The 19784-nt window shown below is 33.6% G+C and overlaps 1 long non-coding RNA gene across 2 annotated transcripts in view; it reads right to left on the bottom strand.

Moving 5' to 3' along the window:
- Positions 1-2126: 2126 nt before the first annotated feature.
- Positions 2127-19784, bottom strand: part of LOC147837427 (uncharacterized) — a 76953-nt gene continuing 59295 nt past the window's right edge. The window contains exon 3 of one of the 2 annotated variants that reach the window (XR_015476726.1): positions 2127-2709. This is a non-coding gene — a long non-coding RNA (uncharacterized LOC147837427). The remainder of the gene's footprint in view (positions 2710-19784) is intronic. The other variant, XR_015476725.1, reaches the window with a different exon arrangement.

Below are 19784 nucleotides of genomic sequence, written 5' to 3'. Positions count from 1 at the left end.
CTTGTTGACTGAATAAACTAAATATTGAAAAACAAAACTGTATTTAAAGTTAGCTAAAATATAACATTGAGTATGTAAACGTTGCATTGTTTCCTTAAATATGCACTAATTTGCATACATTTCTTGTACAAAGGATTAAGTCAGTTTCAAATTTTGTTTACATTTTCTTGACACAAAGTAAATGTTATTTATAGAGTATTTTTAGAAAAGTACACACACACACACACACACGTACACGTACACACACACACGTACGTACACACACGTACGTACACACACACACACACACACACACACACACACACACACACACACACGTACACACACACACGTACACACACACACGTACACACACTCACGTACACACACACACACACACACACACACACACACACACACACACACACACACACACACACACACACACACACACACACACACACACACACACACACGTCATCCTATGTCATCGCGATCCCTTACTTCATATGAGATCACACGATCGAGACTGCTGTAGTGATTCCAGTTGTGTTATTTTTTGGTGTTTATCTGTAGGAAATCACTGAAGGCATATATTAAGTTATCATAATGATAATGTGCCAATAAGATTGTAAACACTGTACACCGTGCCTATACTTATCTATGTAAACACACAAAAAACAACATTAACATTATAGCAGACACTGTACAAAGGTCATTCCCAGCCACTAGACTTTTCTGACAGGGTATTCGAGGGTCATCGAGTGAAAAAGTGTTGTGAGACTCCTATACAGGAGTTATTATTATATATTATAGATAGCGAAACTTAGCAGTTTTTATTTGAGTGTTTTTTTTATTTTAGCATGACGGTAAAACAGGAACGTGGTTATGAATGCATTAATCCATGTGCTTGTTTGTTGTAAAAATTTGTAATAATGACAAAAAATTACTAATTTGTGGATCTCTTACTTCTGGGTGCAGCAATACTGCTGCTGTGGATGGTGGATTCAGGTAAATTTTCTAACTCGTAGGTTTCGAGTGTGGTTCTGAAAAAATTCTGTTTAAAGGGATATCTATTCCTTCCCCTTAGCCCTAAGGGCTAAGGGGTAAAATTGGGACTGGGTTTTAGTGTCTTAGGTAGTGTTTTCTGTCACTGTTTGTTTAGATTAATGCACTCAGTGTAAAGCTGCAAAAATAACCAATAAAAGATTGTGATCTCATTTCAAACTGGCGCGACATGAATGATAAATGATAATGATAGCCATATGTTTATTAATCCTTCAAAGTGCTGCATTATACTCTGCGTTTTTACACTTGTTCAGTTAGTTACAAGCAAGTAAATAACACAGAGGTATTGGGATAACGGTTTATAGTTCAGCTGTAAACACTGATGTTCCTGGTAAAGATTAAAATCATGGTTTAATGGAACTTGACGCTAGTAAATGTTGTAGCAATTAACCAATGGGTGACGGCAAACAACCATCAAAATTATGTGATTGAATAGGTTTTCAAAATTGATACACCTGTAATAAAACATGAAGTTTTATGTGTGAATTGTTAAATCATTATTTGAAAATAAATAGGACATAAAAGATTGTTAGATTTCTATGTTTAGCATTATCAGCAACAGTAGCAAAGATTATTTTTTTTGTATTTAATATTTTCCTTTTTTCAGCTGGTTATTTCTTGATTTTTATTTTTATGTTATGTATTTTTAAGTTCTGTTTGTTAAAACCAATGGTTTTTGAAGTAATTTTTTTTTGTAAAAATGGAAAGCAAATAACATTTGTCTCCTCCTTTTTTTGCTGATCGGAAAAATGGTCCGATCAGTGACTCAAAAACCATAGAGTGATCCGAACTGTGAGACTTGTGATCTGTTACACCACTAATATACGCATATAAAATATTTTACCACTTATTTTTCAAGACACTATTTATTCAGCTTAAAGTTCCATTTAGAAGCTTAACTAGATTACTTAGGCAAGTTAGGGTAATAAGGCAGGGCATTATATAACAGCGGGTTGTTCTGTGGACAGTCGAAAAAAAAATATTGCTTAAGGGGGCTAATAATTTTGACTTTAAAATGGTTTAAAAAAATTAAAAACTGCTTTTGTTCAAGTCATAATAAAACAAAAAAAAATCTTGCTCAGATAAACATCTTTTTTTATATAATAAAATATTCATTAAGCAAAAATGTATGAATAAATACCTCAGTGAAAACTTTATGATTAGATGTGAATACAATTGTGAAGTTTGGAGTATGTAAGAGCTAATTTATGATTTGTTGTTCAGTGCAGAAGAAAAAGCTATCTACAGTACATAGACTCAATCTACATATATAAATTGATAAAGTAAGACAAAAGACATTTTGCCTGCAGAATTTCACCTTAAAGACCGTGGCTTTACTCTCTTAGTCATTGTTTTACACAATATTGTAAAAACAGTTGTCCTCTAATTTCTCTGCCCATCACTAGGCGAAAGCTGTGCAGTGTAGATGAACATTTCCTGTTGACCGACCTTTAACTGGGTTCAGCAGAGCCTCGACAGCTTTAAGCTGCTTCCGCATGTCATGTGATGCTGTGTGTACACATTGTCCAGGCATCCTTCCACAACAACACGCTTATTAATCCTTCTTCCTGTGAGGCTCCTAATCCTGTCATTTAGCTCAGGTGCTGGACAGAGCAAGGTCAGTCACCTCCACTGGACGGCTCCACTATACAACACACTGACCTACATTTCAGGAACAATAAGGTGGTGTTAAAGAGCAGATGCAGAACAGGACGGATTGATGGACGGATGGATAGATGGATAAATGGGCAGGCCCTTATGCATTTTACTGCATTTACTGTAAATAGTAGGAACAACTAGGAGCAAGCAGAGCTATTTATAGATAGGCAACTATTTTAATTGTAATTCCTTATATAGCCATGATTCTTTTTTTACTAAAAGAACTAAAATAGGGCAGATTTTGTAATATTAAATATTTATTCAGACGCCCTGAGTGCTTATAATACTTCGTTTAAAATGATAATAAAACAGCATTAACAGAGCTATTGGTTACCAAGTGAATACATAAAATATTGAATAATTTATATTTTTAAATGACTTATTTATTATGTTCACCAGTTTAACCAACGACTATGATCATGATGGTGATTATTATTATTTTTTCAATTAGTACATCATTTAAAAAATAATAAAACTACTACTACTAGTCGTTTGTCTTTCACATGGGCTGTGTCTGCAGAACGCAGTGGATTGGCGGCTGTTGCACATCAATCTGTCTCTGTTTCTGTCTATTCTATCTAGTTACCTATCTATCTATATATAAATACACTTTTTATTTTTGCTTTTTTTTTTAAAGTCCCACGGCAACTTCCTCCCATGCTGTTTCCTTAACCTGCAAGTCTTTATTTTACACATGATACAGATCCTTTGAATTAGAAATGTTTGCTTCTCATGCTCTATGAAGAGTGTCATTCATGTCTTTTCAGGTGCACTCAGAAGGCAATCACCTGTGATATTATTTTTGTTTGTTTGTGATTGTCAGCATGTAGGCTTATAGTTAGAATAATGTTAATAAAATATAGTTATAATGATATGTATACATGATCAACTAGTGTGCAACTTAGGCAAAACTAATACTGAAATTGTTTTTCATTTGGTTTTGTAGTTCAGCCCCAAACAAATATTTGTTGAATTTTTTAATAGTTTAAAAGTTCCTTTGGTTGACTATATAAAATCTTTAGGCTATGTTTTGATGTTTCACTGTTGAGTTAAACATTTAAATTTTTAAGGGTCCCTGATACATCGCTTTTGTTATTTAACTTTATTTTGTTGATCAACATTAACTGTGTGTATCAGCTGGCGGTTTTGTTTTTAGTCAACAGCGCTACCACTGCACCTCCGTGTTGCCCAATTTTATTATAATAATAAATAAAATTTAAAAATAATAATAATAAAATATTAAAAGTTTTTATTTGTCACTTCTCATTATTTCCTATATATGGCTTTTATGCTTTTACAGAATAGAAGATGGCAAACATATTCAAGGGCGTGCACAGATGTCATTTTGATTCTATGTAGTTGGCCGCTCTGGCCCAAAATGCCAGGGCCAATTTTTTGTCCCAGTCCAGGCCTAAATACTACTACTACTACTACTACTACTAATGATAATAATAATAATTTGAAACTATTTAAAATTAAAAAAAATCTTGATCACCTACTTTCTTTTCAGGATATAAAATTTAAAACCAATGATTTTTATGATGTTTTAATTCAGATTGTTTGTTTTTGTTATTTTTAGTGAATTTTAATGCTTCCAAATATCATTTGTTGTTTTTTTTACTTTGTCTTTTAGTTAATTTATTATTGTTATGTGTTGTTTCCAGCTATTAATCAGCGATTGTTGTGCTTTAACAAATAAACAGCAACAGCAAAAAAGAAATGTTCCATTGAAAACTAAAGGAAACATGTTTCTTTTTTCAATTATTATAATAACTAATACAGGCTGTACGGTGGCGAAGTGGAAGAAGGTCGCTGGTTCGAGTGTCGGCTGGGTCAGTTGGCATTTCTGTATGGAGTTTGCATGTTCTTCCCGTGTTGCTGTGGGTTTCCTCCGGGTGCTCCAGTTTCCCCCACGGTCCAAAGACGTGGTATAGGTGAATTGGGTAGGCTAAATTGTCCATAGTGTATGTGTGTGAATGAGTGTGTATGAAAGAATGGGTTGCAGATGGAAGGGCATTCACTGCGTAAAACATATGCTGGATAAGTTGGCGGTTCATTACGCTGTGGCGACCCCTGAATAATAAAGGGACTAAGTCGAAAAGAAAATATACAATAATAATTATAGTTAATAATAGTTTTAGTAACATTAACATTGATCACTCACAGACACACACAAAAAATTACTTACAAGAACACAAGCAGCGGGAGGAGCATGTTTACATAACCAGTCATTTACAATCCACCAATTATCACCAGATGTAAACATTTAGATAGTCAACATAATTAGCAGGATGCCAAGCAATGGCATATATACAGCTGGCTCATTTCTGTCCCATGACAATGTTTAAGCATCCCTTCACCATCCCAACTGCTCCCTCTCCCTCTAAATTATTTACTATCCCAAAGAAATATTCATTGCCCTAAAGTTATGTGATTAAACATGAAACACACAGCACAGAGAGATACACAGACACAACATGACATGCTGTATGTACTGTACAAGATCATTACAATCTGCAGTAAGGATTTATCTTTCTTAAGGAGCGGTACACATACAGTAAGTCAATAGTAAATTGATTTATGAACAGCGGGTGCAAGAACAGATGTCAGCTGCATATAGCGCAGTCTGTGAAAATCTGTCTGATGTGAACAAATCTACAATAAAACAATCACTCACATATCAACATTAATTGACCGTGACCATTGTTTTAGTGCAGCTCTGAAACAATCCAACAGATTTTGTGATCCAGTGAGGCATGAATGAAAGATGATGATTGACTCATTTAAAGTCGTCTGTTAAAAGAAGATTTTGGCATTTTTGCCCATTGGGAATAGGAGCGTCGAGGCATTTTTTTTTTTTTTTTTATTAATATAATTCTACATTTAGAAGTAATACTTAGTTGTTACTGACGCCTAGATGATTCTTTTGTTTCATTACTCCATATCAATCAAATCAAGATCTTACAGGGAACATCCTCTGACTGTATTACAAAAGATGTGAAATGGTCAGATTTGGCCCTATTTAAGTGTGGGCACCTATTTTACCCATTTTACAAGATGTAAGATAAGACTGGAATATGTCTGTAAAGTTTCAGCTCAAAATACCCATCAGATCATTTATATAGTTCATTTGTATGATGTAGAATCTGCCCATTTTGGTGTCTGATCACAATGTAGCTGTTTTTGTAGCCTGTGGCTTTAAATCCAAATGAGCTGCTTCTCACCAACAGTGTTGCCAGATTAGGCGGTTTTGAATTTGATTGTGTGGGCAAAAAATGGCTTAGGCGGGTTGACAAAATTTGGGTGGTTTTGAAACATACACTTTATTTGCAATTTTTTTGTGTTTTTTTGTAACAAAAAGTAACTCTGTGCTCCTACTCCATTCAGTTAGTAGTGATCAATGCATAGTGCAATATGTGTTAGCCTGCTGCAAGCAGGTGTAGGAAAGTTGTATCAAAGTCTAACTCCCTAGACAAATCTGACTCCCATTCGCACTTCACACAGCTCCTTATCATATCGGTTTATATTAAACCTTTTATCAATCCTTTTTTTATGCAATTGACATCAAGAACAAACATAGAAGCGTTGTCTGATTGACAACCAGCACCCCATTGTGTAAAACGTCAAATGCATTTATGCCATTATGTATTTACCTGAATCCATACCCTGCCAAACAAGTCATCATTTCATGAGTAGCCAAATAAACTATTTTTAGGCTCACCAGATTTACTGGACACACAATGGAGCTAATTGATGTCCTTAAAACTAACAGACTAAAACTAACATCTAAAATACTTTATTTTAATTTAACAGGATGTTTTATGCTAACAGTTTATAAACTATTTAAATTTTTAAACAAATAAATGCACAATATATAGGCAAAAAGATGTGTAATCTACAGAACAATAAGTGTAGTGTTGTGATCCAGTTATGTTGTAATTTTACTATTGTGGTTTTGTGACTGTTGGTTGCTGTATGGTCAAAAAAATATATGACAATTAAAGTAACTAGGTTTATTTATGATTTAAATAAACTAAATAAAACATTAATTTAATATTTTGGGCGTTTTTTTGGGCAGCTTTTGGGCTGGAAAAAGTCAGCTACATCTGGCAACACTGCTCCCCACCCATCGCTCTGACGTGTGAGTCTGCTTTTTCTGCATTATGTCGGATAAACAGCCATCAGTGAAAGAAACAGACACGGATGAAGCTGTTATAAAGTCACGAGTCAAAAATACCAAGTAGGTTTATTTGATTTATTTGCAGTGGAGTCTATTCAAGCTTTTCTTAAATGACGAGTCTCACACAAATGCCTTTTTGCAGTAAACACACACACTCACACACATATTAGCATTTACCATGCGGCTATGGTTATTATAGCGGTTAGGTATTACATATCGATTTTACTCTCTTTACTACAAGCATGCCTTGTTTCAAAAATGTTTTAAACTTATAAAATTAATTATTGCAGTGCAGCAGATCATGGAGTCTTGTAACATATGCTTTAATCTCAGTTTTTTCAAACAAAATGTTCTGTGAAAGTGTATACATGTTATAATAGAAACATGTCAATCGATTAAGTGGGCAGGGAAAACTACACTCCTGTCACGTTGAGGTGGGCCTCAAAATCACTGGGATTTGGGTCCTATTTTTATGTTAGCAAATTTAAAAAAGAGACTTGTGTGTATATCACTCCAATTTGACAGTTGACAAAATACCTACACGCAGTTCTGTCCAAACAGCTTAAAAAAGATGATTTTCATCATAGGTGCCCTTTAAATGCAAATGAGCTGCTGCTTTGTGAAAGAGGGTGGAGTCCTTACACACTATAGACTAATTCGGAGTAGACGAGACAGTGTGTGTGTATACAGAGTGGGCCATTTATATGAATACATCTTAATAAAATGGGAATGGTTGGTGATATTAGCGTCCAGTTTGTGGCACATTAGTATATGTGAGGGGGCAAACTTTTCAAGATAGGTGGTGACCATGGTGGCTATTTTGAAGTCGGCCATCTTGGATCCAACTTTTGTTTTTTCAATACACAAGTTTGACAAAAGCTTTTTGGGAATTTCACAAGAAAAAAAACGATGGTGGGGTTGGTTTTAACATACATTTATTCTTTCATGAGTTATTTAGAAGTTTCTGACCACTTATAAAATGTGTTTAATGTGCTGCCCATTGTGTTGGATTGTCAGTGCAACCCTCTTCTCCCACTCTTCACACACTGATAGCAACACCACAGGAGAAATGCCAGCACAGGCTTCCAGTATCCATAGTTTCAAGTGCTGTACATCTTAAATCTTCACACCATAGACAACAAAGATAGTGGGGCCATTCTTCATCCATGGAAACATCAAGGCCACTGGATATTTGAAATTGCTACATGATGATGCATTTCCCTACAAGATGATGTTTTTACGCACTGAAGCTGGCTCATTCCCAGTTTTTCCAGTAAAATGGTGCACCACCACATTATGGGTGTCAGGTCAGAGCATTTTTTAGATAAAAAGTTTTCTAAAAAAGTGGATTGGTCATCGTGGACCAGTTGAATGGCCCCCAAGGTCTCCCGATCTGACCCCCTTAGAGTTTTATCTTGGGGTCATCTGAAAGCAATTGTAAAGATACAAGATGTGCAGCACCTGAAACTAATATACTGGAAGCCTGTGCTGGCATTTCTCCTGCAGTGTTTCTATCAGTGTGTGAAGAGTGGGAGAAGAGGGTTGCATTGACAATCCAACACAATGTAAAAAAAATAAAATAAAAAAAAAAAAAAATAAATATATATATATATATATATATATATATATATATATATATATATATATATATATATATATATATATATATCGATGTAGTAATTCATTGCTGAAACCATTTTATATGCAAAATATACATATCCTGAAGTTCTTGAATGCATAGCAGATGGAAATCTCTCAGATGTGGACATGTAGAGTGATGAGAAAGATGAAGAGAAAGATGAAGATAAAGTTTGTTATAAACAGGGTGCAATCTATACAGCAAAAACCTGAAAATTAAAGTAAAAATATTGTAATGTTAATGTTTGTGATTTTGAAAATAAGATTTAAGATTATACCAACAATTGTATATGTTTTTGTTGGAACATAATTCAGGTTTAAACAAACAGCAAAATTTCTCTCTTTTTTGAGTGCATTAAACAAAGACCAGCAAGAGTGTGAATGCCAGCAAAAATATGCACATGCCTAATGAATGTGAATGGTCATATGGTGTTTTAGTCTTTATAGTGTGGATACAGATAATTTTCCTAAAACGCAGCAAAAATGCAAGTTTGGACGAAATTTAAAGTGAAAACGCAGTGGTAATTCATAATAAGAACCCCTTCCTATGTCATTAGGGACGTGAAATCTGAACTCTACAAGTTTTACGTGCTTGCAGAGAAAGGCTTACCAAAACAAAGTTACTAGGTTGTTCTTTTTCATATTTTTTGATTAGCATTTAAACACACAAAGAGCCAATGTTTCATGTCACATTTAAATTGAGATTGGTTAATATTGCTCTGTGCAGCAACAAAAATAATAAATTAATAAAAATAACAGCATCCTGCGGTGCTGCATCCTCATACTTCATCCTCCTTGTCAGTAAATAGTCATTTTATAAGACATTTACCAAAATAGTAAAAACAAGAAGAAACCCTCCCACGCCTCTTTAAGCCTATTATACAGTTTCACAGTCTTATTAACCTTGCTGCTTCCTGCTATACTCTTGCATCTGTCGCTGTGTCTGCAACACACATAATGCACTCCTCATCTGCTAACAGGCATTTTTAAAGTAAAACATTTCAGAGCAATCAAGATACATGCAGTCAAAATACCATTTAATTTAGCTTTTTCTGTTCTTGTTTATAATATAGTTGGAAGTAAATCCCAACATTTACTGTAGGTTTAGCTAAATTTTTTTTATTGGAATAATGTGGGTGAAATTAAATAAATTCATTACATTATTTTCAAATTAAAACTGTGACATTTAAAGAATTATGTAGCAACGGGTAAACAGAGATGTATCACTAATCAAGCAACGCATCTACAGTGGACATCAACACATTTGTCTCACAGTGGATTTGAAATGAAACGAACAAGATGTGCTTCCCACTTGTTAAGGGTCCAAAAGTAATGGGACAGAATAATATTCATAAATCAAACTTTCACTTTTAATTCTTGGTTGCAAATCCTTTGCAGTCAATTACAGCCTGATGTCTGGAACATAAAGACATCACCAGCCGCTGGGTTTCATCCCTTGTGGTGCTCTGCCAGACCTCTACTACTGTCTTCAGTTTAAATCCATTGTGTTGGTGTAGGGAGCCAAAAATGTTATGATTTGTGTCAACGTCCTAATATTTCTGGACCTAACTGTATTTTTGTCATGTATTCATTCATTCATTCATTCATTCATTCATTTTCTTGTCGGCTTAGTCCCTTTATTAATCTGGGGTCGCCACAGCGGAATGAACCGCCAACTTATCCAGCAAGTTTTTACACAGCAGATGCCCTTCCAGCCACAACCCATCTCTGGGAATCATCCACACACACATTCACACACACACTCATACACTACGGACAATTTAGCCTACCGAATTCAGCTGTACCGCATGTCTTTGGACTGTATGGGAAACCAGAGCACCCGGAGGAAACCCATGCGAAGGCAGGGAGAACATGCAAACTCCACAAAGAAATGCCAACTGAGCTGAGGTTTGAACCAGCGACCCAGCGACCTTCTTGCTGTGAGGCGACAGCGCAACCTACTGCGCCACTGCCTCGCCCTGTCATGTATTCGTATTTTGAAAAAGCTTACCAAATACCGGAAGTCTAATAATGTCTTTATTAATAAATAAAACAATTAAATAAATTATTTTATTGAAATAAATGACATAAAATCAATTATAATGTAAAACAAATAGAAATGAAAAACCTTAGCATAAAAAAGCAATAAAAAATAGTTGAATACACTAAATTTTCTAAAAAATAAAAATAAAAATAAAAAGAATTATAATATACAACTTACTAAAAACTGCAGCATAATTATTCAAATATGGCATATATGAACACAACACACACATCCATCCCCCAGTTACTGTATGTTAGAATAAAATATCTGTTTTTCTGCAATCAGAAAAAATTAGGACATTTCTTCTACATTTTAAAAAAATAAACATTGAGCATAACAACTGCTCAAAATCAACAAATGCCAGATTTCCAATCACAATCATTTAAAAAAAAAAATGTTCTACCAAATGCCATTTTCTGAAGGAAACTTTGCTCAAACATGTACCTAAAAAGACAGTACACAGAGAAACTGAACATTATTATTTTATATTTAGTAGTTTAATTATATTTTATAGATGCATGTATGTGAGTGTGTGTATGTGTTTTTGTGACATATCAGGACACAAACCTGTATGATGACATGGATATGACAGGTATTACCATAAGGTGGTAAGATATGAAGACATATTAATGTTTTTTCTTTATTTATTTATTTATTTTTTTCCGAAAGTAAAACTGTACAGTTTACTGGGATGGTTGGGTTTAGAGGTAGGGTGGGCTTAGGGCAATAGAAAATACAGTTTTCAAAGTATAAAAACAAAAGAAATGTATGTAATCTCCCCATAATTAAAAAAATAACAAATGTGTGTGTGTGCAACAGTATTTCTAAATATAATTTAATTCATATTTTGTATCAACCTTCTGGTTAAAAGGGAACAACACAGGCTCTCTCACAAGGTGTGTCAACACTTTGAGGTACATGAACTCCAGAGGTAATCACAAAGCCTGGATCAAAGCCAGTTGACAGAGAACATTTATATCGAGCGCAGAGAGCTCTTTTTATTTTGCTGTGTACATGTGTTTGAATTCTTTGTGTGTTTCAGGTTTTTACTATTCGGCTGTGAATTGTGCTGATTGAAGTCATGTGATTGGCTGTTTTATGGTGATGTCATGAGATTCATGAAGACCAATTTGGGTTAGTCAGCTTAAAACTAACCCTTATTAATAAAATTAAGCAAGTAATCGAGAATGCTCAACGAATTTATCCTACATTATTTTTTTTTTAAATAAGACTTGTAATGTGTTTTCTATCATTTATGATTGCATTTACTAAAATTTATTTGAGTGATTTTTTTTACTTCATAATAATATTAATAACTTTAAATAATAGGCTTCATAAAATACTCATTTAATTTATTTTTAAAACATTAATATGTCACTACAAGTCTGTCTACATAAAAAAGCAACAAATAAAGCAGAAAGAGCCATAAACTGTTACAAAGCGTTATACTCTTATTTATTTTTAAGCCACTATAATGCATATGGGGGGATGTGGATAGTATTGATAGATTGATAGCATTGAAGACTTACATCACCTCTTGTTGCCATTTGACTAAAAAAGACAGAAAATTATTACTGCACAGTGGCTTCTTATAAGTATTACAAAGTTGTGTTAAAAATTCCAGGCAGCTGGTAACACTCAGTAAGCTGGTAACACACAAAGACTTTTGTGCTAATAAAAACAAAATGTTTCAATATAGATCTGTCTGTCTGTCTGTTTATCAGTCTGTCTCTCGGTATAATTATATGTCTGTATGTCTGTTTGTCAGTCTATTAATCTTTCTAGTCTATCTGTGTACCTTTGTCTGTCTATCTGTGTCTGTCTGCATCTATTTATCTGAATGTCTGTCTCTTTGCCAGTCTGTCTGTCTGTCTTCCTGTATATTTAACTGTGTCTGTCTGTCTGTCTGTCTGTGTCTATTTATTCATTTGACTGTCTGTCTAGTCATCTTTCCATCTGTCTGTCTGTCTGTCTGTCTGGTTATCTCTGTCTGTCTGTCTGTATATATTTATCTGTCTGTCTGTTTACTTATCTGTCTGTCTATGTCTATCTGTCCGTCTGTCTATTTATCTGTCTGTCTGTGTATCTTTGTCTGTCTGCATCTATTAATCAGTTTGTCTGTCTATTTATCTGTTTGTCTGTCTGTCTGTCTGTCTATCTAGTTTTCTCTCTGACTGTCTGTCTGTTTGTTTGTCTATCTATATATTTATCTGTCTGTCTCTCAATTTACATATGTCTCTGTCTATCTGTCTGTCTGTCTGTCTGTCTAGTTTTCTCTCTGTCTGTCTGTCTGTATATATTTATATGTCTGTCTGTTTACTTATCTGTCTATGTCTATCTGTCCGTCTGTCTATTTATCTGTCTGTCTGTCTGTGTATCTTTGTCTGTCTGCATCTATTTATCAGTTTGTCTGTCTATTTATCTGTTTGTCAGTCTGTCTATCTTGTTTTCTCTCTGACTGTCTGTCTGTTTGTTTGTCTATCTATATTTATCTGTCTGTCTCTCAATTTACATATGTCTCTATTTATCTGTCTGTCTGTCTGTATATATTTATCTGTCTGTCTGTTTACTTATCTGTCTGTCTATGTCTATCTGTCTGTCTGTCTATTTATCTGTCTGTCTGTGTATCTTTGTCTGTCTGCATCTATTTATCAATTTGTCTGTCTATTTATCTGTTTGTCTGTCTGTCTGTCTGTCTATCTTGTTTTCTCTCTGACTGTCTGTCTGTTTGTTTGTCTATCTATATATGTATCTGTCTGTCTCTCAATTTACACATGTCTCTGTCTGTCTGTCTGTCTGTCTAGTTATCTCTCTGTCTGTCTGTCTGTCTGTATATATTTATCTGTCTGTCTGTTTATCTGTCTGTCTATGTCTATCTGTCCGTCTGTCTATTTATCTGTCTGTCTGTCTGTGTATCTTTGTCTGTCTGCATCTATTTATCAGTTTGTCTGTCTATTTATCTGTTTGTCAGTCTGTCTGTCTATCTAGTTTTCTCTCTGACTGTCTGTCTGTTTGTTTGTCTATCTATATTTATCTGTCTGTCTCTCAATTTATATATGTCTCTTTTTATCTGTCTGTCTGTTTACTTATCTGTCTGTCTGTCTGTATATATTTATCTGTCTGTCTGTTTACTTATCTGTCTGTCTATGTCTATCTGTCCGTCTGTCTATTTATCTGTCTGTCTGTGTATCTTTGTCTGTCTGCATCTATTAATCAGTTTGTCTGTCTATTTATCTGTTTGTCTGTCTGTCTGTCTGTCTGTCTATCTAGTTTTCTCTCTGACTGTCTGTCTGTTTGTTTGTCTATCTATATATTTATCTGTCTGTCTCTCAATTTACATATGTCTCTGTCTGTCTGTCTGTCTAGTTATCTCTCTCTGTCTGTCTGTATATATTTATCTGTCTGTCTGTTTACTTATCTGCCTGTCTATGTCTATCTGTCCATCTGTCTATTTATCTGTCTGTCTGTCTGTCTGTGTATCTTTGTCTGTCTGCATCTATTAATCAGTTTGTCTGTCTATTTATCTGTTTGTCTGTCTGTCTGTCTGTCTATCTAGTTTTCTCTCTGACTGTCTGTCTGTTTGTTTGTCTATCTATATATTTATCTGTCTGTCTATCAATTTACATATGTCTCTGTCTGTCTGTCTGTCTGTCTGTCTGTCTGTCTGTCTGTCTGTCTAGTTATCTCTCTGTCTGTCTGTATATATTTATCTGTCTGTCTGTTTATCTGTCTCTCTATGTCTATCTGTTCGTCTGTCTATTTATCTGTCTGTCTGTCTGTCTGTGTATCTTTGTCTGTCTGCATCTATTAATCAGTTTGTCTGTCTATTTATCTGTTTGTCTGTCTGTCTATCTAGTTTTCTCTCTGACTGTCTGTCTGTTTGTTTGTCTATCTATATATTTATCTGTCTGTCTCTCAATTTACATATGTCTCTGTCTGTCTGTCTGTCTGTCTAGTTATCTCTGTCTGTCTGTCTGTCTGTATATATTTATCTGTCTGTCTGTTTACTTATCTGCCTGTCTATGTCTATCTGTCCGTCTGTCTATTTATCTGTCTGTCTGTCTGTCTTTGTATCTTTGTCTGTCTGCATCTATTTATCAGTTTGTCTGTCTATTTATCTGTCTGTCTGTCTGTCTATCTAGTTTTCTCTCTGACTGTCTGTCTGTTTGTTTGTCTATCTATATATTTATCTGTCTGTTTCTCAATTTACATATGTCTCTGTCTGTCTGTCTGTCTGTCTGTCTAGTTATCTCTCTGTCTGTCTGTATATATATTTATCGGTCTGTCTATGTCTATCTGTCCGTCTGTCTATTTATCTGTCTGTCTGTGTATCTTTGTCTGTCTGCATCTATTTATCAGTTTGTCTGTCTATTTATCTGTTTGTCTGTCTGTCTATCTTGTTTTCTCTCTGACTGTCTGTCTGTTTGTTTATCTGTCTCTCTATGTCTATCTGTTCGTCTGTCTATTTATCTTTCTGTCTGTCTGTCTGTGTATCTTTGTCTGTCTGCATCTATTAATCAGTTTGTCTGTCTATTTATCTGTTTGTCTGTCTGTCTATCTAGTTTTCTCTCTGACTGTCTGTCTGTTTGTTTGTCTATCTATATATTTATCTGTCTGTCTCTCAATTTACATATGTCTCTGTCTGTCTGTCTGTCTGTCTAGTTATCTCTCTGTCTGTCTGTATATATATTTATCTGTCTGTCTATGTCTATCTGTCCGTCTGTCTATTTATCTGTCTGTCTGTGTATCTTTGTCTGTCTGCATCTATTTATCAGTTTGTCTGTCTATTTATCTGTTTGTCTGTCTGTCTATCTTGTTTTCTCTCTGACTGTCTGTCTGTCTGTTTGTCTATCTATATATTTATCTGTCTGTCTCTCAATTTACATATGTCTCTGTCTGTCTGCCTGCCCGTTCATTGGCCATCAACAGTGTGTACAACACACACCAACAAAAAAAAAACTACAAAAATAACACCTGCAAACTGACCTTTAGACTAACAGCTTTAGCAGTTCAAACAGCGCATTATTGCTGTTATTATTGTTGTTTAAGACTAAAACAGGCTGTTGCCATGGTCTCCCATGAGCCACCGTAGAGTCAATTGGTGGGTGGATGGTGGTTCCTTGTTCCTGAAATAGCTGCTTAATTGTTTAAACAGATAACGGGCGATCTGGCGCTGTGCCAAGAGCACGCCTCTCGGGTGCCCACCTGGGACGTGCGGACGGCACAAACAGTCTACACCGCTGGGAGCGAATGAGTACATCAGCTAAAACAGCACATCTCCCATTCTGCCATTCACTGGGCCAGCACGTGTTAATTGCCTTCTTCTCAGTCAGGTTGTGAGTTCATTTTAAATGGAATTAAAGCTAATAAGAGGTTCAAATTAAGGGGGTTTGTGCTGGTGGGATATAATTCTTCATTTGAGCTCTTAGAAGAACAGATTATGGTGAAGGCTGTACTTTGTGTGCTATGAAGGCTGTTTACACAGAAAAAAAAAAAAAAACTGACACAGATTGGAATTTAGTGTACAAGTGTAAACACAAAAAAATCCACATGAGATTTGATTGTTTCACATCTGTTCTAAGTGTTCTTCTGAGCTGTTTTTACTGTGTTTATGCTGAAACAAAATTAAAATAAATTAATAAAATACCTAAAGTAAATAAATACAATTTTTGTTAACTCATATCTGGCACTGAGCAGAATTGTCAACACATGAATAAACATTGTGTTTTCACATTTTTTTTTAGCCACTTTGGTTGCGTGGTCACAAAACAAGATTAAAAAAAAAACACTAATAAAATAAATAAAATTTACTGACACATCTGACTCAGAATAAAATATGCAAATCTACAAGCATATTTCAGATGTTTTGCAATGTGCTTATTCTATATACAATTTACTTTATTCATCACCATAACAGTGAAATAGCTGAAAGGGAAGAATAGAAGTTTTATGATGGCATTTAGAGGCTTTTGCATCTGAACTCTTTAGTTGTTATTTTGTGATGGTATATTATTTATTACAAGTAAAAAGGTTAGCATCACCAGGGCTACATCTATTTAATCAAAAATACAGTACAAATTGTAAAATTGTGAAATGTTATTGCACTCTAAAATAACTGTTCAAAAGTAGTTAAAATTTATTACTATGATTGAATGAATTTTAGCTTCATTACAGTCTTTAGAGTTGTAGTAGTCACACGATCCTTCAGAAATCCCTCTAATATTATTCTAATATTATTATTATTATTGGTAATAGTGAAAAAAATAATGCCTGGAGTAACAACATTATTTGAAATTACATATAATAAGTAATAGATAAATATTTAACTTATGTAATTCAATAGTTTTTTTAAATCGATTTATTTCAATAAGTCATCCAAAATGTAAAAGTGTTGGACTTCTGATTATTATTTTGGAAGTCAAATTAATAATGAGTTTTTATCAAGTGAAAAAGTGTTTAGGGAGTCGGTTCCGCTTGATGGAATCTATTCTATCCATTAGAATCGACTCTTGATTCAAAAAGAAACATTCAGTAGCATATAAACTTGCTTCAAAATCAAAAATCTACTAAACGTTTCACAGTTTCTCAGCAACAAATTAATAATCTCACAGTTTGTCATTAGTAAAACTCTCAGCTTCCTTTATCTACATAAATTAATTTAATAGTACTGGTAGGATTAAAAAGTTGTCAGGATTAACCCTTTACCAGGTGAAGAAAAAAACTGTTAACTTCATTGACATTGATTACTGTATAACTATAAGTCATAAAAGTTTAAAAGTCTTGAAAGGACTCCAATTAAAACTTTATGGTTTTTTGAAATGCAATGAGTGCCTTACACTCAAATTATTATTATTTATTTTGCTGTTGGTTGTAACAACATTGCTTCACCTTGGAATTATAAGGTTCTATCTGCGTTCTGAATGATTTTGAGATATTGAGCTTCAAAGTTTTTGCATTTCATTGCAAACAGTATGTGTGTAACATTTGTTTGTTTTTGTTTTTGAAATAAAAAGTCTTAAAATGTAAACAACTTAAAAAAACATCCCATGATGTTAATAAGTTGTCATTAAATAAGAATATGGCAACAGCTCAATTTTAACAAAAATGTCAGATAGAACCTTATAATTCTAAGGTGACGATATTTAAAATGAGTTTAAACAGCACAATGCTTATTTTTATTTATTTTTCATTTAGTCAACTTAAAATTGTAAAATCCATTAAGTTAACTTGACCTGAAAGACATTAAGGTATTTGTGTGTAACCCAGCAGTTTTTACAGTCTATAAAGGTATGAATAAGAATATTAGATGCCAGTTATTTTCAAAGTGTGAGTAAAATCGAATTTCACAATGCTTATTTTGCTAGCACATTGTTATTCTTTAGGTGAAAATTAATCTGATCATTTGCTCATGGTTTTGGATTGGCGGTCTTTCTTTGTTGATGTCAATATTTGTTACTGCACCCCTCCTACTGTTTGTTAGTTTGCTACGAGAGAATATTGCACAAAAATAAATCAGTTTCAGTTTAATTTGTAATTACATCAACATGACTACTAAAAAGTTCTTCTAATTACATGTACTGGAATTACTTCCTCTACAAGAAAATCTATTTGTGCCCTGTGCATCCATTAAAAAGCTTTCCCAGAGGTCTAAACATTGTAAAAAAAAAAAAAAAAAAAAGACACACATGTATATATATATATATATATATATATATATATATATATATATATATATATATATATATATATATATATATATATGTACATATATATATATATATATATATGTACATATATATATATATATATATATATATATATATATATATATATATATATATATATATATATATATATATATATATTACCCTAGTTAAGCCTTCAAATGTCACTTTAAGCTGTATTAAAGTGTTTTGAAAAATATCTAGTAAAATATTATGTGCTGTCATCATGACAAAGATAAAATAAATCAATTATTAGAGATGAGTTATTAAAACTATTATGTTTAAAAATTTGTTGAAAAAAATCTTCTCTCCATTAAACAGAAATTGGGGAAAAAATAAACAAGCGGTCTAATAATTCAGGGGGGACTAATAATTCGGATTTCAACTATATATATATATATATATATATATATATATATATATATATATATATATATATATATATATATATATATATATATATATATATATATATATATATATGTATATATTCATTCATTTTCTTGTCAGCTTAGTCCCTTTATTAATCTGGGGTCGCCACAGTGGAATGAATCGCCAACTTATCCAGCAAGTTTTTACACAGCAGATGCCCTTCCAGCCGCAACCCATCTCTGGGAAACAACCACACACACATTCACACACAAACTCATACACTACAGACAATTTAGCCTACCCAATTCACCTGTAGCGCATGTCTTTGGACTGTGGGGAAAACCGGAGCACCCGGAGGAAACCCACGCAAACACAGGGAGAACATGCAAACTCCACACAGAAAAGCCAACTGAGCCGAGGTTCGAACCAGCGACCCAGTGACCTTCTTGCTGTGAGGCGGCAGCACTACCTACTGCGCCACTGCTTCGCCCCATATATATATATATCATTTAATAAATTTTTTTCTTTTCTTTTATATTCGGCTAAAATGAGGTCTAAAATGTTTGTAAAAATATAAGAATATAAGTATATAAATCAAAATCTGTCGTAATTTAATTTAATTTAATTTATTGTATTTTTTATTATTTAAATTTTATTTTATTTCATTTTATTTCATTTTTTGAAATATTTATACTTTAAAACCATGTATACTTCAACAGATGAGTCAATGACTAAAAACAACAAAGACAACAGAACACGCTATTTACTCAGTAAATTCATACAAACCATACTACAATATCAATACACCCATGTAAATATAATTGCACTATTTTAATTCAGTTGGACTACTGTGCTAAGAAGTAGAAAATAAGGGAAAAAAAAACAGGATTTTACTCCACAGTCTAAACCTAGAGAGAGAGAAAGAGAGAGAGAGAGAGAGAGAGAGAGAGAGAGAGAAAAAACAACTAATACAAATTTATTATTTCCTAAAAACTGAAGTTCTGAAGCACTGCCAATAAAATGAAAGCTTTAAACAAAGAAAGCATATTTATTAATTTTTTTGTTTATGTATTTGTTTGTTTGTCTGTCTAAAAGGGCATTTAAATAATTTTAATAGGTT

The sequence above is a fragment of the Danio rerio genome, chromosome 1 (genome assembly GCF_052040795.2).
Source record: "Danio rerio strain M-AB ecotype USA chromosome 1, GRCz13ab, whole genome shotgun sequence".
NCBI lineage: Eukaryota > Metazoa > Chordata > Actinopteri > Cypriniformes > Danionidae > Danio > Danio rerio.
The sequence above is the reverse complement of the archived record's forward strand: the minus strand, read 5'-3'. Positions and strand labels throughout refer to the sequence as shown.